The sequence below is a fragment of the Ranitomeya imitator genome, chromosome 2, assembly GCF_032444005.1.
Source record: "Ranitomeya imitator isolate aRanImi1 chromosome 2, aRanImi1.pri, whole genome shotgun sequence".
NCBI classification, from domain to species: Eukaryota; Metazoa; Chordata; class Amphibia; order Anura; family Dendrobatidae; genus Ranitomeya; species Ranitomeya imitator.
The window spans coordinates 344,425,230-344,447,070 of NC_091283.1; the positions used below are offsets into that span (position 1 = coordinate 344,425,230).

General features: G+C 47.2%; 2 protein-coding genes across 6 annotated transcripts in view; one reads left to right on the forward strand and one right to left on the reverse strand.

Annotated features, from left to right (window-relative positions):
- The window catches only part of LOC138663705 (oocyte zinc finger protein XlCOF22-like), a 469,510-nt gene that overhangs the window by 107,447 nt on the left and 340,222 nt on the right, over positions 1-21,841 (reverse strand). The window lies entirely within an intron of this gene.
- Positions 1,036-21,841, forward strand: part of LOC138663709 (zinc finger protein 773-like) — a 56,851-nt gene continuing 36,045 nt past the window's right edge. For 3 of the 4 annotated variants that reach the window (XM_069750016.1, XM_069750017.1, XM_069750018.1), the window contains exon 1: positions 1,044-1,101. The gene's annotated coding sequence lies outside the window, so the exon portion shown is untranslated. Of the gene's footprint in view, positions 1,102-21,841 lie in introns of all 4 variants that reach the window. The other variant, XM_069750019.1, reaches the window with a different exon arrangement.

Consider the following 21,841-nt stretch of genomic DNA (forward strand, 5'->3'; position numbering starts at 1 on the left):
TCCGTACACCTCGTACACATGCGTGTTGTGAATTCTGCTCTTGGGCTCCCTTCGGTGGTTGTTGATGGTAATGCAGTTATTCCTGAGCAGCAGTCTTGGACAGGTGTTTCTGCTAATTGCAATTCGGACTGGGGTATTTTGCTGTGCAGGACTCATTAGTCCTTGCCAGTAGTCAATGTTCCTTTGGAAGTGTTGGTCCTCTGCCTGGCCCCTCCTGCTTGCTGCCAATTCAGCTAAGATAAGTGTTTTCTTCATTTTTTTAGACACACTGCTGTGTGTTTACGTATTTTCTGTGCTTATCTTGTTTCTATTTTGTTCCTGCTAGACTGTGCCTGATGTTTTTCTCAGTCTAGTTGGACTCGCTGGAGTCGCAGATATACTCTCCACATCTTTATTTAGGTGGTGGAGTTTTTGTATTTTTCTGCTGTGGATATTTTGTAGTGTTTTATGCTGACCGCATAGTATCCTGTACTATCCTTTCCTATCTAGGTAGAAGTGGCCTCCTTTGCTTATCCCTGCTTTCTGTCTGCGTGTGTCTTTTCCTCTCCTACTCACAGTCATTATTTGTGGGGGGCTACCTATCCTTTGGGAGTCTACTCTGAGGCAAGAGAGTTTTCCTATTTCCATCTTTAGGGATATTTAGTCCTTAGGCTGTGTCGAGGTTTCTAGGTCTGGTTAGGCACACCCCACGGCTACTTCTAGTAGCGATGATAGGATCAGGGATTGCGGTCAGTAAAGTTACCACTGCTCCAGCGAAGGTCATTTCATGCTGCTCCAAGGCCACCTGATCATAACACATGTGGCTCTGCTCCATACACCTCGTACACATGCGGCTCTGCTCCGTACACCTCGTACACACGTGGCTCTGCTCCGTACACCCAGTACACACACGGCTCTGCTACATACACACTGTAAACCCCTCCTGACCCCACACACATAAACTTCCCCTCATCCAGCACCATGACAACCAGCACAGCAGAGTCCTGCATACACTGAGGCCCCTGATCATGTGACCCCTGACTCCTCCCCTCCTGTGACCTCATCACAGGTCCTGTGCGCACAGAGCAGCCATATATCTGGTGTGCGGCTCTGCAGGTTGAGGTAGGTGCTGGAGATTCCCCATTACTGGGTGTGGGGGACATTAACCCCTTCAGTACGGAGGCTCTTTCGGTGTTTTTGTTGCCCCTTTATAAGAATCATAACGTTTTGTTCTGTTTCCTGTAATAGATACATACGGCCCAACTATGGGAGACAGGAAGTGGGGTAATGGATTGTTCTCATAGTACAGGGCCCCATTCTGGCCCCACACAGTATAATGTTCCCACTTGCAGGGCCGGCTCCAGGTTTTCGGGGGCCCCTGGAGAGTCTCAGTAGCCTCCATAACACTCACCACAATTCATGATGCACAGACACGGCAGAGAAATATAGGTACAGTACAATGCCAAAGATTTCACTTCTTAAGGCCCCGTCACACATAGCGACGCTGCAGCGATACCGACAACGATCCGGATCGCTGCAGCGTCGCTGTTTGGTCGCTGGAGAGCTGTCACACAGACCGCTCTCCAGCGACCAACGATGCCGGTAACCAGGGTAAACATCGGGTAACTAAGCGCGGGCCGCGCTTAGTAACCCCATGTTTACCCTGGTTACCATGCTAAAAGTAAAAAAAAACACTAGATACTTACCTACAGCCGTCTGTCCTCCAGCGCTGCGCTCTGCTTCTCTGCTCTCCTCCTGTACTGGCTGTGAGCCGGAAAGCAGAGCAGTGACGTCACCGCTCTGCTTTCCGGCTCACAGCCAGTACAGGAGGAGTGCAGAGCACAGCGCTGGAGGACAGACGGCTGTAGGTAAGTATCTAGTGTTTGTTTTTTTTTTTACTTTTAGCATGGTAACCAGGGTAAACATTGGGTTACTAAGCGCGGCCCTGCGCTTAGTTACCCGATGTTTACCCTGGTTACCAGTGAAGACATCGCTGGATCGGTGTCACACACGCCGATCCAGCGATGTCAGCAGGAGTCCAGCGACAAAATAAAGTTCTGGACTTTCTTCAGCGACCAACGATCTCCCAGCAGGGGCCTGATCGTTGGTCGCTGTCACACATAACGATTTCATTAACGATATCGTTGCTACGTCACAAAAAGCAACGATATCGTTAACAATATCGTTATGTGTGAAGGTACCTTTACACTACATGAGTGATATCTATTGTACATTCTAGAATAGGTCAGAAAATGGACGGTATATTCCTCCATACAGTATCATGGGCACCTTGGACCACTGGGCAACAGTCCGGTTCTTTTTCTCCTTGGCCCATGTAAGACTTCTGGTATTATCTGTAGGCCATGAGTGGCTGACACAAGGAATGGGACCCTTGTAGCCCATGTCCTGGATACGTCTGTGTGTGGTGGCTCTTGAAGCAATGACTCCAGCCGCAGTCCACTCCTTGTGAATCTCCCCCACATTTTTCAATGGCCTTTTCTTAACAATCCTTTCAAGGCTGCAGTAATCCCAGTTGCTTGTGCTCCTTTTTCTACCACAATTTTTCTTTTCACTCCATTTTCCATTAATATGCTTGGATACAGCATGCCGGGTCTGGGTGAAAATGTGTGTAAATGGGTAAAGGAAAGATCTATATCTTGGTACCGTGTTAGCCAGTGGATAGGGACCAGAGTAGTCTCGAAAGCTTGCATTTTGTTACCATCGTTTCAGTTAGCTATTAAAAGGTGTCAACCACTGAGGACTCTCAATTCTAAATATTTTTGTAAGTGGGTTAGTAACTGGCTTAGTGATAGAAATCAGAGGGTGGTTATAAATGGTATAGTCTCTAACTGGGTCGCTGTGACCAGTGGGGTACCGCAGGGGTCGGTATTGGGATCTGTTCTCTTCAACATATTTATTAACAATCTGGTAGAAGGTTTACACAGTAAAATATCGATATTTGCAGATGATACAAAACTATGTAAAGCAGTTAATACAAGAGAAGATAGTATTCTGCTACAGATGGATCTGGATAAGTTGGAAACTTGGGCTGAAAGGTGGCAGATGAGGTTTAACAATGATAAATGTAAGGTTATACACATGGGAAGAAGGAATCAATATCACCATTACACACTGAACGGGAAACCAATGGGTAAATCTGACAGGGAGAAGGACTTGGGGATCCTAGTTAATGATAAACTTACCTGGAGCAGCCAGTGCCAGGCAGCAGCTGCCAAGGCAAACAGGATCATGGGGTGCATTAAAAGAGGTCTGGATACACATGATGAGAACATTATACTGCCTCAGTACAAATCACAAATTAGACCGCACATGGAGTACTGTGTCCAGTTTTGGGCACCGGTGCTCAGGAAGGATATAATGGAACTAGGATTATTTAGTCTAGAAAGAAGACGACTGAGGGGCGATCTAATAACCATATATAAGTATATAAGGGGACAATACAAATATCTCTCAGTGGATCTGTTTATACCAAGGAAGGTGACGGGCACAAGGGGGCATTCTCTGCGTCTGGAGGATAGAAGGTTTTTCCACCAACATAGAAGAAGATTCTTTACTGTTAGGGCAGTGAGAATCTGGAATTCCTTGCCTGAGGAGGTGGTGATGGCGAACTCCATCGAGGGGTTCAAGAGAGGCCTGGATGTCTTCCTGGAGCAGAACAATATTGTATCATACAATTATTAGGATTTATTCTGATGGAATATAGGCTGAACTGGATGGACAAATGTGTTTTTTTGTCCTTGCTATGTTACTATGTATGATACAGCACTCTCTGAACAGAGAGATTCTTTACCAATGACCTTTTTTGGCGTACCCTCCTTGTGGAGTGTGTCAATGACTGCCTTCTGGACATCTTGAACAGTGTGAAAATGGATCCAGGGTGTTGATAAAAATCTTTCATTTGGCTTTATTTGGAGAAATTCTTTTTAAAATGGTGCAACATCAATTAGGACGTCTCGGACAATGTTGCAAATATAAACTAGGGGGTGATGTATAAGAATCATACGCGATTCGATCAATAATATTCTTGAACACTGGTCACATGGCAGAACACCCCACTGAAAATTTAAATAAACTCCTACTTAATTAATGAAATAGAACACACATGAGGAAATCTTGGCAATGCAAATTAAAAACACACAAGCTGCATAAGAAATACTTCAAAAGACATATGAGATGTGATAATCTTAACGTTGTGGCCAAAAGTATTGACACTCCTGCAATTCTGTCAGATAATACTCAGTTTCTTCCTGAAAATGATTGCAATCACAAATTCTTAAATAAAAAAGCACAAAAGAGAATGAAGCAAAAAGCAAAACATTGATCATTTCACACAAAACTCCAAAAATGGGCCAGACAAAAGTATTGGCACCCTCAGCCTAATACTTGGTTGCACAACCTTTAGCCAAAATAACTGGGACCAACCGCTTCCGTAACCATCAATGAGTTTCTTACAATGCTCTGCCTTCTCCAAACTGCCATTTTTAGATCTCTCCACAGGTGGTCTATGGGATTTAGGTCTGGACTCATTGCTGGCCACCTTAGAAGTCTCCAGTGCTTTCTCTCAAACCATTTTCTAGTGCTTTTTGAAGTGTGTTTTGGGTCATTGTCCTGCTGGAAGACCCATGAACTCTGAGGGAGACCCAACTTTATCACACTGGGCCCTACATTATGCTGCAAAATTTGTTGGTAGTCATCAGACTTCATAATGCCATGCACACGGTTAAGCAGTCCAGTGCCAGAGGCAGCAAAGCAACCCCAAAACATCAGGGAACATCCGTCATGTTTGACTGTAGGGACCGTGTTCTTTTCTTTGAATGCCTCTTTTTTTCTCCTGTAAACTCTATGTTGATGCCTTTGCCCAAAAAGCTCTACTTTTGTCTCATCTGACCGGAGAACATTCTTCCAAAACATTTTAGGCTTATTCAGGTAAGTTTTGGCAAACTCCAGCCTGGCTTTTTTATGTCTCGGGGTAAGAAGTGGGGTCTTCCTGGGTCTCCTACCACACAGTCCCTTTTCATTCAGACGCCGACGAATAGTACGGGTTGACACTGTTGTACCCTCAGACTGCAGGGCAGCTTGAACTTGTTTGGATGTAAGTCGAGGTTCTTTATCCAACATCAGCACAATCTTGCGTTGAACTCTATTGTCAATTTTTCTTTTCCGTCCACATCTAGGGAGGTTAGCCACAGTGCCATGGGCTTTAAACGTCTTGATGACACTGCGCACGGTAGACACAGGAACATTCAGGTCTTTGGAGATGGACTTGTAGCCTTGAGATTGCTCATGCTTCCTCACAATTTGGTTTCTCAAGTCTTCAGACAGTTCTTTGGTCTTCTTTCTTTTCTCCATGCTCAATGTGGTACACACAAGGACACAGGACAGAGGTTGAGTCAACTTTAATCCATGTCAACTGGCTGCAAGTGTGATTTAGTTATTGCCAACACCTGTTAGGTGCCACAGGTAAGTTACAGGTGCTGTTAATTACACAAATTAGAGAAGCATCACATGATTTTTCGAACAGTGCCAATACTTTTGTCCACCCCTTTTTATGTTTGGTGTGGAATTATATCCAATTTGTTTGCAATCATTTTCAGGAAGAAAATGTTCTTCCTGTAGAAGACGTGACTTAACATTGTGCAGTGACTTTGTTTTCCCTATAGTGTCAGATTTTTTGTTGTTGCTAGAACTGTGATATTTTTTTCACTTTTTTTTCATTTGGCAGAGAGCTATCTCTCCTGACTCCACAACACACACAAATATTCCAGCTTTCCTGTGGTCTGTATGAGAGAGTCATCTCCAGACTCCACTATCGGAGGATTATCTACAGGAAGAACAAACGGATTAGTCTCTGAAATTCAGGATGCCAGATGCTTCTCTGCCCTGACATCATCTGTCGGGAGGCCCCTAAATACATTATATAGTTGACCAAACCCCCAAAATCAGTGCTTTCATGCAACTTTAGCCTAATATGTATGGGGACTTTAAAAGGCAAGTCATTGGACGCTGCCTCTGAACCGGCCTAATGGCCTCCAATCTACAAAGGTCTAAGACACCATTATTAGGCATGTAAGTATCCTAGTAACTAGGCCGCCCTATACTATCTAGTACTTGGGGGCGGAGGGCATTCAGATGAACGCTGTAACACCTTCTTAGATGCCATGTTTGTTTTCCTGTGATGGAGTAGTCCTTGGCATCATCGTGGATACAGCAGACACCCACTAGGGTCAACTGGTGGGGAAGTGTGGCCCTTATCATGGTCACCAAACTTCCTGAGTCCAAGAATCCTTACATCAGCACCTGATTTGTCATGGAACATGCCTGCAGCCCCTCACCGGTCTGATAGTCCACAATGCAGGTGGGATTGACATAGTAGGAGCAGCGCCTCCCTAGGCTGTACTCCCCTAGTGGTGGCTCTACTGTTGTGAATTCTGTTGTCGGGCTCCCTCCTGTGGTCATGAATGGTACCTCGGCTGGTTCTGTCCATGGACTTCCTCTGGGTGTTTCTGAGTTTCCTTCCACAGGTGACGAGGCTAAGTCGTTAGTGGGCTGCTCTATTTAACTCCACTTAGATCTTTGCTCCATGCCACCTGTCAATGTTCCAGTATTGGTCTAGTTCACTCCTGGATCGTTCTTGTGACCTGTCTTCCCATCAGAAGCTTAGTTCCTGTTTGTTTTTCTTTAGTTTGCTATTTTTCTGTCCAGCTTGCTATTTTTATTATTGTCTTGCTTGCTGGAAGCTCTGGGACGCAGAGGGAGCGCCTCCGCACCGTGAGTCGGTGCGGAGGGTCTTTTTGCGCCCTCTGCGTGGTCTTTTTGTAGGTTTTTGTGCTGACCGCAAAGCAACCTTTCCTATCCTCAGTCTGTTCAGTAAGTCGGTCCTCGCTTTGCTAAATCTATTTCATCTCTGTGTTTGTATTTTCATCTTTACTCACAGTCATTATATGTGGGGGGCTGCCTTTTCCTTTGGGGAATTTCTCTGAGGCAAGGTAGGCTTTATTTTTCTATCTTCAGGGCTAGCTAGTTCCTTAGGCTGTGCCGAGTTGCATAGGGAGCGTTAGGCGCAATTCACGGCTATTTCTAGTGTGTGTTATAGGATTAGGGATTGCGGTCAGCAGAGTTCCCACGTCCCAGAGCTCGTCCTTAATTATCAGTGACTATCAGGTCATTCTGTGTGCTCTTAACCACCAGGTCCATTATAGTCCTGACCACCAGGTCATAACAGTACAGGTGGCCCAAAGTACTAATGCATCTCAATAGAGGGATAAGAGAAGTTCTGAGACCATTTTTTTTTCTTTGCAGTGTGTTTTGTCTCTCTTTTCCCCTTTACCTCTGGGTGGTTCAGGACACAGGTGTAAACATGGACATTCAAGGTCAGTCCTCTTGGATGGATAATCTCACTACAAGGGTACAAAACATTCAAGATTTTGTGGTTCAGAATCCGATGTCAGAGCCTAGGATTCCTATTCCTGATTTGTTTTTTGGAGATAGATGTAAGTTCTTGAATTTCAAAAATAATTTTAAATTGTTTCTTGCCTTGAAGCCTTGCTCCTCAGGTGACCCTGTTCAACAAGTAAAGATCATTATTTCTTTGTTACGTGGTGACCCTCAAGACTGGGCATTTTCCCTTGCGCCAGGAGATCCGGCATTGCGTGATGTTGATGCGTTTTTCCTGGCGCTTGTATTGCTTTATGACGAACCTAATTCAGTGGATCAGGCAGAGAAAATCTTGCTGGCTCTGTGTCAGGGTCAGGATGAAGCGGAGATATATTGTCAGAAGTTTAGAAAGTGGTCTGTGCTCACTCAGTGGAATGAATGTGCCCTGGCAGCAATCTTCAGAAAGGGTCTCTCTGAAGCCCTTAAGGATGTCATGGTGGGATTTCCCATGCCTGCTGGTCTGAATGAGTCTATGTCTTTGGCCATTCAGATCGATCGACGCTTGCGTGAGCGTAAAGCTGTGCACCATTTGGCGGTACTATCTGAGCATGGGCCTGAGCCTATGCAATGTGATAGGACTTTGACCAGAGCTGAACGGCAAGAACACAGACGTCGGAATGGGCTATGTTTTTACTGTGGTGATTCCACTCATGCTATCTCCAATTGTCTTAAGCGCACTAATCGGTTCGCTAGGTCTGCCACCATTGGTACTGTACAGTCTAAATTTCTATTGTCCGTTACTCTGATTTGCTCTTTGTCATCCTATTCTGTTATGGCATTTGTGGATTCAGGCGCTGCCCTGAATTTGATGGACTTGGAGTATGCTAGGCGCTGTGGTTTTTTCTTGGAGCCCTTGCAGTATCCTATTCCATTGAGAGGAATTGATGCTACGCCTTTGGCCAAAAATAAGCCTCAGTACTGGACCCAATTGACCATGTGCATGGCTCCTGCACATCAGGAGGATATCCGCTTTCTGGTGTTGCATAATCTGCATGATGTGGTCGTTTTGGGGTTGCCAGGGGGTACATGGTGATGTTCCATTTTTGTCTATTTCGTCTTCCACTCCTTCTGAAGTCCTAGAGTTTTTGTCGGATTATCGGGATGTATTTGATGAGCCCAAATCCAGTGCCCTACCTCCTCATAGGGATTGCGATTGCGCAATTAATTTGATTCCTGGTAGTAAGTTTCCTAAGGGCCGATTGTTCAATTTATCTGTGCCAGAACACGCCGCTATGCGGAGTTATATAAAGGAATCCTTGGAGAAAGGCCATATTCGCCCATCGTCATCACCGTTAGGAGCAGGGTTCTCTTTTGTTGCCAAGAAGGATGGTTCTTTGAGACCTTGTATTGATTACCGCCTTCTTAATAAAATTACAGTCAAATTTCAGTATCCTTTGCCGTTGCTGTCTGATTTGTTTGCTCGTATTAAAGGGGCTAGCTGGTTCACCAAGATAGATCTTCGAGGGGCGTATAATCTTGTGCGTATTAAACAAGGCGATGAATGGAAAACAGCATTTAATACGCCCGAGGGCCATTTTGAGTACCTGGTTATGCCATTCGGGCTTTCCAATGCTCCATCGGTATTTCAGTCCTTTATGCATGACATCTTCCGAGAGTACCTGGATAAATTCCTGATTGTGTATTTGGATGATATTTTGGTCTTTTCGGATGATTGGGAGTCTCATGTGAAGCAGGTCAGAATGGTGTTCCAGGTCCTTCGTGCGAATTCCTTGTTTGTGAAGGGGTCAAAGTGTCTCTTTGGAGTTCAGAAGGTTTCATTTTTGGGGTTCATTTTTTCCCCTTCTACTATCGAGATGGACCCTGTTAAAGTCCAGGCCATTTACGATTGGACTCAGCCGACATCTGTAAAGAGCTTGCAAAAGTTCCTGGGCTTTGCTAATTTTTATCAGCGCTTCATTGCTAATTTTTCTAGTGTTGGTAAACCGTTGACTGATTTGACCAAGAAGGGTGCTGCAAAAATTTCAGGCTGATAGACCTGACCGTTGCCCAGCGGAGAAACTGTTTGTCCCTGATAGATGGACTAGTAGAGTTATCTCTGAGAGTCATTGTTCAGTGTTGGCTGGGCATCCTGGAATCTTTGGTACCAGAGATTTGGTGGCCAGATCCTTTTGGTGGCCATCTTTGTCACGGGATGTGCGTTCTTTTGTGCAGTCCTGTGGGACTTGTGCTCGGGCTAAGCCCTGCTGTTCTCGTGCCAGTGGGTTGCTTTTGCCCTTGCCGGTCCCGAAGAGGCCCTGGACGCATATTTCTATGGATTTTATTTCGGATCTCCCCGTCTCTCAAAAGATGTCGGTCATTTGGGTGGTTTGTGATCGCTTTTCTAAGATGGTCCATTTGGTACCTTTGTCTAAATTGCCTTCCTCCTCTGATTTGGTGCCATTATTTTTCCAGCATGTGGTTCGTTTACATGGTATCCCGGAGAACATCGTTTCTGACAGAGGTTCCCAGTTTGTTTCGAGGTTTTGGCGATCCTCTTGTGCTAGGATGGGCATTGATTTGTCTTTTTCCTCGGCTTTCCATCCTCAGACAAATGGCCAAACCGAACGAACTAATCAAACTTTGGAAACATATCTGAGATGCTTTGTTTCTGCTGATCAGGATGATTGGGTGTCCTTTTTGCCGTTGGCTGAGTTCGCCCTTAATAATCGGGCCAGCTCGGCTACTTTGGTTTCGCCGTTTTTCTGCAATTCTGGTTTCCATCCTCGTTTCTAATCAGGGCAGGTTGAGTCTTCGGACTGTCCTGGTGTAGATACTGTGGTGGATAGGTTGCAGCAGATTTGGACTCATGTGGTGGACAATTTGACATTGTCCCAGGAGAAGGCTCAACGTTTCGCTAACCGCCGGCGCTGTGTGGGTCCCCGACTTCGTGTTGGTGATTTGGTTTGGTTGTCGTCTCGTTATGTTCCTATGAAGGTTTCCTCTCCTAAGTTTAAGCCTCGTTTCATTGGTCCGTATAAGATTTCTGAGGTTATCAATCCTGTGTCATTTCGTTTGGCCCTTCCTGCTTCTTTTGCCATCCATAATGTGTTCCATAGGTCGTTATTGCGGAGATACGTGGCGCCTGTGGTTCCATCCGTTGATCCTCCTGCCCCGGTGTTGGTTGAGGGGGAGTTGGAGTATGTGGTGGAGAAGATTTTGGATTCTCGTATTTCGAGACGGAAACTCCAGTACCTGGTCAAGTGGAAGGGTTATGGTCAGGAAGATAATTCCTGGGTTTTTGCCTCTGATGTTCATGCTGCCGATCTGGTTCATGCCTTTTCATTTGGCTCGGCCTGGGGGCTCTGGTGAGGGTTCGGTGACCCCTCCTCAAGGAAGGGGTACTGTTGTGAATTCTGTTGTCGGGCTCCCTCCTGTGGTCATGAATGGTACTTCGGCTGGTTCTGTCCATGGACTTCCTTTGGGTGTTTCTGAGTTTCCTTTCACAGGTGACGAGGCTAAGTTATTAGTGGGCTGCTCTATTTAACTCCACTTAGATCTTTGCTCCATGCCACCTGTCAATGTTCCAGTATTGGTCTAGTTCACTCCTGGATCGTTCTTGTGACCTGTCTTCCCATCAGAAGCTAAGTTCCTGTTTGTTTTTCTTTGGTTTGCTATTTTTCTGTCCAGCTTGCTATTTTTATTATTGTCTTGCTTGCTGGAAGCTCTGGGACGCAGAGGGAGCGCCTCCGCACCGTGAGTCGGTGCGTAGGGTCTTTTTGCGCCCTCTGCGTGGTCTTTTTGTAGGTTTTTGTGCTGACCGCAAAGCAACCTTTCCTATCCTCAGTCTGTTCAGTAAGTCGGGCCTCGCTTTGCTAAATCTATTTCATCTCTGTGTTTGTACTTTCATCTTTACTCACAGTCATTATATGTGGGGGGCTGCCTTTTCCTTTGGGGAATTTCTCTGAAGCAAGGTAGGCTTTATTTTTCTATCTTCAGGGCTAGCTAGTTCCTTAGGCTGTGCCGAGTTGCATAGGGAGCGTTAGGCGCAATCCACGGCTATTTCTAGTGTGTGTTATAGGATTAGGGATTGCGGTCAGCAGAGTTCTCACGTCCCAGAGCTCGTCCTTAATTATCAGTGACTATCAGGTCATTCTGTGTGCTCTTAACCACCAGGTCCATTATAGTCCTGACCAACAGGTCATAACACTCTACTACCCCTCTTTTGGGGCTCAGGCTCCTGCTGGGTGCCCCAGTGTGGGGATTTACCACCCCCTGGCTTTCTTAGGGGCCTCTCGACCACCTGGTACTGTTCCACTAAGCTCACCAGTTCATCCACATTCCAGGGATCTCCCTGGGCAACCCAGGTCTGCACCAGCCTAGGAAAAGAGTGAACAAATCTATCCATGACAACTCGCTCAACCATATGGGCTGGAATGGAGGATTCCAGCTGAAACCATTTTACCCAAGATGCAGTAGATCATACATTTGGGATTGAGGTGATTAGTGCCCATAATATACCCAGTGGTGAACCCTTTGTGCTCTGACGACATAGTCACTCCCGCGTGTGGTAAAATTTCCATTTTTAGTTTGGCATACTCCTGCGCATCCTGTAACGCCAATTCATAATGAACCTATTGGGGCTCACCAGTTAGATAGAGGGACAGCACCTCCCCCAGCTGGTGGCAGCCTCTTAAACTCTGCTACCCGCTAAAACACAGTCATCACCCGGGGTCATTTTTTGCATCTCTTGTCTTACTGCCTTCCGGACGTATATGTCGTCACCTGGACTTGTGGGAAGGGCTGCCGTCCTTCCATGAACTGCCTCTGCGAGAAGTCAATCTGCTGCTGGTGTTGATGTTGCATCTGCTGTATAAGCAGCTCACTGGTTTTTAAATACATCAGATAGGGATTGCATACATTAGTTAGGACTGCTCTGATAAGGGTATACCGTGAAGATTGGTAGAGCAGCTTAGTATACATTTTTTGCAAAAAACGTATCAACCAAATACCCTGTTTTTTACATCTTTTACTAGCACTTGCGGATTACTGCAACATTTTTTCAAACTGAGTGTTTTTGGTTTTACTATTCTCTTTTGTGTCTTCAGGTTTCTTGGTGGTGTGTGAACATGATCATACAGACTTGTTCACTGTGCAAGTAGCCCATGTGTTCCTGTTTCCATAATTGTTCTCTTGTGTCTACAAGACTGGGGAGTTCCACCACTCCTCTTGGGCTATCTGCACAAAAGCTGTTCTACCCTGTATGCACACATGGATTTTTCCTCTCTGAACCCTGTTCACACAGGTTATATACAGATGATCAGGTTTTTAAATACATCAGATAGGGATTGCATACATTAGTTAGGACTGCTCTGATAAGGGTATACCGTGAAGATTGGTAGAGCAGCTTAGTATACATTTTTTGCAAAAAACGTATCAACCAAATACCCTGTTTTTTACATCTTTTACTAGCACTTGCGGATTACTGCAACATTTTTTCAAACTGAGTGTTTTTGGTTTTACTATTCTCTTTTGTGTCTTCAGGTTTCTTGGTGGTGTGTGAACATGATCATACAGACTTGTTCACTGTGCAAGTAGCCCATGTGTTCCTGTTTCCATAATTGTTCTCTTGTGTCTACAAGACTGGGGAGTTCCACCACTCCTCTTGGGCTATCTGCACAAAAGCTGTTCTACCCTGTATGCACACATGGATTTTTCCTCTCTGAACCCTGTTCACACAGGTTATATACAGATGATCAGGTTTTTAAATACATCAGATAGGGATTGCATACATTAGTTAGGACTGCTCTGATAAGGGTATACCGTGAAGATTGGTAGAGCAGCTTAGTATACATTTTTTGCAAAAAACGTATCAACCAAATACCCTGTTTTTTACATCTTTTACTAGCACTTGCGGATTACTGCAACATTTTTTCAAACTGAGTGTTTTTGGTTTTACTATTCTCTTTTGTGTCTTCAGGTTTCTTGGTGGTGTGTGAACATGATCATACAGACTTGTTCACTGTGCAAGTAGCCCATGTGTTCCTGTTTCCATAATTGTTCTCTTGTGTCTACAAGACTGGGGAGTTCCACCACTCCTCTTGGGCTATCTGCACAAAAGCTGTTCTACCCTGTATGCACACATGGATTTTTCCTCTCTGAACCCTGTTCACACAGGTTATATACAGATGATCAGGTTTTTAAATACATCAGATAGGGATTGCATACATTAGTTAGGACTGCTCTGATAAGGGTATACCGTGAAGATTGGTAGAGCAGCTTAGTATACATTTTTTGCAAAAAACGTATCAACCAAATACCCTGTTTTTTACATCTTTTACTAGCACTTGCGGATTACTGCAACATTTTTTCAAACTGAGTGTTTTTGGTTTTACTATTCTCTTTTGTGTCTTCAGGTTTCTTGGTGGTGTGTGAACATGATCATACAGACTTGTTCACTGTGCAAGTAGCCCATGTGTTCCTGTTTCCATAATTGTTCTCTTGTGTCTACAAGACTGGGGAGTTCCACCACTCCTCTAGAAAGGCCGTACTGGGGGCCCACGGCACGTAAAGGGAGGCCGCCATGACGGGGTTACGTGGGACCTGGGGAGCTGGAGCAGTTAGAAGGGATACGGTGGTAAGGGGTTAACTGGGAACTTGAGGGGTGGCTTTAGGGGCATTTTTTGAAAATAAGGGGTGGAACTAGGGGACTGTGGGGAGGGGGCACATAAAAAGGGGCACGCTCCTCACGCAGGCATCCATTTTAGGTGCCTGCGTGACAAGTGAGGAATCTCTGTCACACTTACCAGAATGGACGTTGAAGCGATCCTCCAGCGTCTCCGGACGGCAGCCAGCTCCCAGGGGACAGATTGGCTGAATGCATCCGTTAACAGCCTTCTCCAGGGGACATCGGGAGCACCATCGCAGGCACCGCAGGACGGGCGCCGGCCGCGGAGGACTAGGCCTCCAGCGCGCCTAAGCCCGGACATCATCCCCAGGGCCCGGCGCCGAAATAGGAGCCCCTCTGCGGACCCTCCGGTAAGCAGCGCTGTTCCCTCCACCTCACAGCGCGGCGCCGGGAGGAATCCTCCAGTGCGGCGGGGCCTACATCGGGGGGTGGATCCTTCCTCCCCTCCTTCAGTGTCCGGGCGACGTGGGGCGGCAGGAGCAGGAGCCGGTACGGCGGCCGCCAGCATGCCCGCTGGCGCCGCTCAGCGTGGGAGGCAGCGACAGCCGAGGAGACGGGGGTCAGGTGCGGTGGCCCCTCAGCGCCGAGGATTATGCGGGCGGCAGTCGGCTGGCCCTGGCATCAGCGTGCGGCCTTCTGCAGTGCACAGCTCTGGAGTCTTCAACGCAGCAGCGCCCTCTGCTGGTGGTGGCCTGGATATTGCAAGTTCTGCGCCCTCTGCTGGTGTTGGCCGGGATTTTCCTGCAGCTGCGCCCTCTGCTGGTGATGGCCGGGATTTTCCTGGATCTGCGCCCTCTGCTGGTGGTGGCGGAAATTTTCCGGATTCCGGCAGGCGACATTCCGTCGCTTCCATACGCAGTGCCGGGGACGTATCCGTGGCAAGGAGCCGCACATCTTCCATCGGGCGGCAGGATGCTGGCTCTGCCTTTTCCCTTTCCGCAGCACCAGGGCAGTCGACGGCATCACCGAGTCGCCAGGGCACGGATACGGCCGCCAGGAGTTCGGCGGGCAACATCGCGGATCAAGCCGGTCGGGATGCAGGACACCTTCGGCTGGGAGCTGGATCTTCGGCTGCTGGGCTCACAGCACCCAGGCAGCTAGGTGAGAACATTTTCCCTATCTTTAATTTGCCAGGCATAGTTTCCCCTGAAGCTAGGAATAGTGACATTACTTCGGGAGTTGCTAGCGGGGGTATGGGTTTAATCCTTAGAGGTTTAGGGGAGATAGCGGGCTTGTGGGGGTCCGGTCTTAGCAGGTGTTCTTTGCCGTCAGCTGCTTGGTTGGGAAATACGGGGTCGTTTGAGGGGTCTAGACAGTTGTCTGAAGTTACGGGTACATCCAGCAGTGCGGGTCCTGCGGCAGACACGGGGAGCTTATCAAGGGAGAAGGACGGAACAGCACCAGGGTCTGGGTCAGGAATTGATGCACCAGGTGAGGGAGCTTTGCAGGATAAGGAAAAGGAGGATGTACCGCAACTAGAGGGGGGAGGTCTATGTCTGCTTCGAGGGCCCGTTAGGGGCACATTTAAAACAAGAGGTTAGGGAAAAAATCTGGAAAGGGGAGTACATAGAAATATTTTCTCTTTTACCCCTAGAGAGATTTAATTTGGATAGACCTAGAAGGGAGGACTCTAAAAAAGAAGATGAGGAGAAACGGAGATATAGGCTGATTCCCAGATCATTTTCAAATTGGCTGCAAGCTTTCGCTGTTATGGCTAGCGTAATCGGGGAGAAGGCCCCGGAAAATTGCTCGGCATTATTTTGTTACTTAGATGCCATAGGGGAGGCTTACAGGACCTATGGGGGACAGGGTTGGTTACGCTATGACGAACAGTTTCGTCAGCGTAAGGCTTTTAGGCCAAGTATCAGGTGGGATCACAAGGACATAGCGTTGTGGATGAGAGTTATGGTCCCGTCCCGTTTAGGTCAGACTAGCCAGCCTTTTCACGGGGGCGCCGGGAGTTCAGGGCAGTCAGGACACTCGGCGGCTTTGCAGAAGGAACTGTGTTTCGCCTTCAATGATGGCATATGCAGATTCGGGAGCAAGTGTAAATATAGGCACGAGTGTTCAACCTGCGGGGGGGTGCATAGCGCTTCAAAATGTTTCAGGGGTAACAGGCAAAAAGTTGGAGATTCAGCTGACAAAAGGGGTGACTCCGGTGCAGTGGGTCGTGATGGAGGCCTTTCTAAGTAGATACCCTGATAGGTCAGCTGCAGTTTTATTGCGCGACGGTTTTAAGGAGGGTTTCAAAATCCCTTATGTTGAGCAGGATGTTAGTTTAAAAAGAAAAAATTTGAAATCGGCGTTACAATTCCCGGAGGTCGTGTCGGAGAAGTTGAATAAGGAAGTTGCTCTGGGAAGAATGGCAGGCCCGTTTGTCGCCCCTCCGATTGCAAATCTGAGGGTGTCACCTCTTGACGTGGTCCCTAAGAAAGAACCTAATAAATTTAGGTTAATCCATCACCTGTCATTTCCGAAGGGATCTTCGGTTAATGATGGTATTGATCCCGAGTTGAGTTCGGTGTCGTACTTATCATTCGATTCAGCGATGGAGTGGGTTAGAGCAAGTGGAAAGGGGGCTAAGCTGGCTAAGACCGACATCGAAGCGGCCTTTCGTTTGTTGCCAGTTCATCCTGACAGTTTGCATTTATTGGGTTGTTTTTGGGATGGCGGCTTCTTTGTTGATCGTTGTCTTCCCATGGGTTGCTCGATTTCATGTGCTTACTTTGAGGCCTTCAGCACGTTCCTAGAATGGGTGGTGAAAGATGTGTCTGGGATACGCTCATGTTCGCACTATCTGGATGACTTTCTGTTTATAGGGCCAGCGGAATCAGCAGATTGTTCGATTTTGTTGCATACAATGGAGAGTGTGACAAAAAACTTCGGAGTGCCTTTGGCGGAGGATAAAACAGTTGGTCCGGTGACAGTGTTGAGCTTCCTAGGCATTGAAATCGACACGGTAGCAATGGAATGTAGGCTACCTGCAGACAAGGTTACCGCGTTGCGCCAAGATGTGGTTAATACGATTGGTTTGAAGAAGATAAATTTGCGCAGTTTGCAATCGTTGTTAGGGAAACTGAACTTTGCATGTAGGATCATGCCGATGGGTCGAGCGTTCTGCCGCCGCCTATCCTTGGCAACAGTAGGGGTAAAGTCCCCTTTGCATTTCATCAGGATAAAGAAAGAGTTTCGGGACGATTTGAAGATGTGGGAGGATTTTCTGGACGAGTACAATGGCAGATCTCTGTGGATTCAGCCGGTGGCAGATGCTACCTCCTTGGGCATTTTGGTGCATGTCGTTGAAATGAGTGGCTTTGGTCTTTTCTTTCATGGTAGCTGGTCAGCAGCAGCTTGGCCGGAAGAATGGAAGGAGGAGGGGTTAACAAACAACCGGCTACTGTTGCATTTGTTCCCCAGGGTAGTTGCGTTGGCCCTGTGGGGTGACAAATTGAGGAATTTGAAGATTTCTTTTCATTGTGAGCATGTTGGAACGGTGACGGCGGTAAACTCGTTGTCAGCGGCTACGCCTGCAGTAGTGAAGGTCTTGCAGCACTTGGTTTTCCTGGGTCTTAAGTTTAACTTATGGATTGTATCTGAAGTTAGCTTGTCAGCGCCTGATCCAATAGTTGTTGCTCTTTCTCAATTTCAGTGGCAGCTTTTCCGGGATTTGGCACCACAGGCGGAGAGCGCGGGCCGGGATTGTCCAGTGGAGTTGTGGAACCTGCCGCGAGGGCCGTAACAGAGTTATTTACCAAATCGCTCGCGGATTCATCTTGGTCTCATTATAATCAGGCTTGGAGCTTGTGGGAATCCTGGATGTCAAGTATGGACCAGGATATGGAGGAGGAGTATGGTTTGTTGTTGTTCTTAGGTCATCATTGGGAGGCAGGTTGGTCTGTGACACGTTTGAATAAGTTTCTGGCGGGGCTAGCCTTCAACCTTAAATGGAGGGGGGGTAAGGATATAACGAAATCCTTCTTGGTTCGGCAAGTTGTTCGGGGTTGGAAGAAAGGCTGGAAGGCTTCGGACGGTCGCCGACCCGTATCTTATGAGGTGCTCTCAGCCATTGAGCGGAAGTTGCAAGAGGTGTGTTTTTCCGAATGGGAAGTGGTTCTGTTCAGTGCAGCATTTTCTTTGGCCTTCTTTGGGGCATTTCGGTTAGGTGAGTTGGTTAGCCCGTCCGTTAGTAAAAAAGGTATTTTGTTAAGAGAAAACGTGGATGTCGAAGGGAATAAGGTGGTAGTGTTTATTAAGGCTTCCAAAACGGACGTGTATGGGAAAGGGTGCAAAGTGGTGTTGTTCAATGTTGAAGGATCCCCGGTGTGCCCGGTGGCATCCGTGAAGAAGTACATGGCAAAGGGCGGGGTGTTAGACGAGCCATTCTTGGTGCACGAAAATGGGTCTTTCTTGTCCCGTTTTCAGTTTATTTCTGTTTTTAGGAAATGTTTGGCGGCAGCGGGCTTACCTGCAACACAATATAGTGGTCACTCCTTCAGGATCGGGGCAGCGACTGAGGCCGCTAGGTGGGGCCTTGGTGAGGATGTGGTTCGGAGAATTGGGAGGTGGGAATCTTCAAGATTCCAGTCGTATGTTCGCCCAAACCTATTGTGAGTTAGAAGCTGTGTTAAGTTAATTGTTTGTTGCCTTTCTTTCTGTGTTGCAGGGCCTGATCCGATGCTCGTCTGGATCATGGGGCATTCGTATGTTGTATGGGCTGCGTTGCGTGCTGCGGTTCGTCCGGACGGTCGTCAGTTGGGTCTTTCTCGAGAGACAGTGACTTTACGATGGATCGGTAAAAGGGGGATGGTGTGGAAGGAATGGTTACCTGAATTTCATCGTTTTGTTAGACTGGATAGAGTGCCGGAGATCGTGGTGATACATTTAGGGGGGAATGATTTGGCTAAACGGTCTTGTAGGGAGCTGATTAAGGATATCAAATTCGATATCCTGAGGTTCTGGGTCATGTTTCCAAAAGTGTTGTTGGTGTGGTCCGACATCATTCCCCGTAAAAGATGGAGAGGTGCTAGATCACACGAGGGGGTGAACAGGGCCCGGATTAAAATAAACAGGGCCATATCTCGGTTTATGGTGAGGAATGGCGCGTTGGCCGTGAGACATGTGGACTTGGAATCGGGTCAAGGAGCTTACTGGAGAGCTGATGGCGTGCACCTGAACGCGGTGGGTAATGATATGTGGTGTTTGGCTATCCGTAGTGGCATTGAATTAAGCTTGAAGGTGTGGAGGGACATGAATGGCTAAGGTGTCAGGCCATTCGTGTTCGTGGCGGGGGTGGAGGTCCTCGAAGTCGGTGGAAATGGTAAATCGTGGTTCAATGGGGTGGGGATCTTGAGAGGTCCTGGACACCCCATGAGAGAATTTAACAAGGCGCGGTACGGTTATTCCGCGTGAGGTGGATTTATGGACCCCTGGCATGGGGGTGGGTTCGGTGGACCAGGATTGGTTGTTATCTATCCCTGAGCTGGTGCTTTACGGCTGGGGGTAAGACTCATCCTGGGCTGAACATTGTGGAGTTTTTGGGATACTGAGTTTTTTATAACTTTGGGGCTTCGAGGACCGCCCCTCCTATTCTGGGTTGTCATAAAAGTTCTGTTATCTTTTATTTAATAAAATGGCTGCTGTGGCCAATTAAATCCAACATATGTTTCCGTCTGCTGTTTTGAGTACGTTAGAAGTTTATTCTTTAGATTGTTAAGAGATCTGTTTAAGGGGGTTGGGGTAATTTTTTCCAGGTCACGGAACTCACGTATACCCTATGTCAAGAAAGGCCGTACTGGGGGCCCACGGCACGTAAAGGGAGGCCGCCATGACGGGGTTACGTGGGACCTGGGGAGCTGGAGCAGTTAGAAGGGATACGGTGGTAAGGGGTTAACTGGGAACTTGAGGGGTGGCTTTAGGGGCATTTTTTGAAAATAAGGGGTGGAACTAGGGGACTGTGGGGAGGGGGCACATAAAAAGGGGCACGCTCCTCACGCAGGCATCCATTTTAGGTGCCTGCGTGACAAGTGAGGAATCTCCCGCCCACCCTCCCTTTTTTGGTTAGGGTAATGGGGGGGGTGAAGTCGGCATATGTGGGCTTTTGGAGTATTGTTTTAAGAGGCGTCTAAATGTATTTATTTTGTTATGTGAATGCTGTCAGGGTATTGTCACGGCAGTTGGCGGGGGTGGAGGTCCTCGAAGTCGGTGGAAATGGTAAATCGTGGTTCAATGGGGTGGGGATCTTGAGAGGTCCTGGACACCCCATGAGAGAATTTAACAAGGCGCGGTACGGTTATTCCGCGTGAGGTGGATTTATGGACCCCTGGCATGGGGGTGGGTTCGGTGGACCAGGATTGGTTGTTATCTATCCCTGAGCTGGTGCTTTACGGCTGGGGTAAGACTCATCCTGGGCTGAACATTGTGGAGTTTTTGGGATACTGAGTTTTTTATAACTTTGGGGCTTCGAGGACCGCCCCTCCTATTCTGGGTTGTCATAAAAGTTCTGTTATCTTTTATTTAATAAAATGGCTGCTGTGGCCAATTAAATCCAACATATGTTTCCGTCTGCTGTTTTGAGTACGTTAGAAGTTTATTCTTTAGATTGTTAAGAGATCTGTTTAAGGGGGTTGGGGTAATTTTTTCCAAGTCACGGAACTCACGTATACCCTATGTCATGGGCTATCTGCACAAAAGCTGTTCTACCCTGTATGCACACATGGATTTTTCCTCTCTGAACCCTGTTCACACAGGTTATATACAGATGATCAGGTTTTTAAATACATCAGATAGGGATTGCATACATTAGTTAGGACTGCTCTGATAAGGGTATACCGTGAAGATTGGTAGAGCAGCTTAGTATACATTTTTTGCAAAAAACGTATCAACCAAATACCCTGTTTTTTACATCTTTTACTAGCACTTGCGGATTACTGCAACATTTTTTCAAACTGAGTGTTTTTGGTTTTACTATTCTCTTTTGTGTCTTCTAACACTACCTGTAGTAAATTGTCTCACTCAGCTGTACACAGAGGTAGACACTGGAACACTGAAGCTTTAGGAATGTCCTTGGTTTATAAGATGCCGCATAAAACAAAGTGAAGCACAATGTAAACACGGTCCTCTGCCCCCAAAAAACGATAACGGTAGGCACAGTCCTTGTATTAGCGGGGATCAGCCCATTTAGGGCTAGCAAGGCTCATGGTACAGGTATCAGCAAACCACAAACACTTCTCTGGAGTGTTCCTCTCCAGACACTGAACACTGTGCATTTGGAGACCAACTATGTAAGCCCCAGACCACACCCTGGGGTGGAGATAAGGTGGACATCCTTCCACTAGCTCTAAAGGTACCTTCACACATTTTTGTGATGTCACGCTTTTTGTGACGTAGCAACGATCCCGCTAATGATCTCGTTATGTGTGACAGCGACCAATGATCAGGCCCTAGCTGGGAGATCGTTAGTCGTTGGGGAATGATCAGGACCTTTTTTTGGTCGCTGATCACCCGCTGTCATCGCTGGATCGGCGTGTGTGACGCCGATCCAGCGATGTGTTCACTTGTAACCAGGGTAAATATCGGGTTACTAAGCACAGGGCCGCGCTTAGTAACCCGATATTTACCCTGGTTACCATTGTGAAAGTTAAAAAAAAAAAAATAGTACATACTCACATTCCGATGTCTGTCACGTCCCCCGCCGTCAGCTTTCCTGCACTGACTGTCAGCGCCGGCCGTAAAGCAGGGCACAGCGGTGACGTCACCACTGTGCTCTGCTTTACGGCCGGCGCT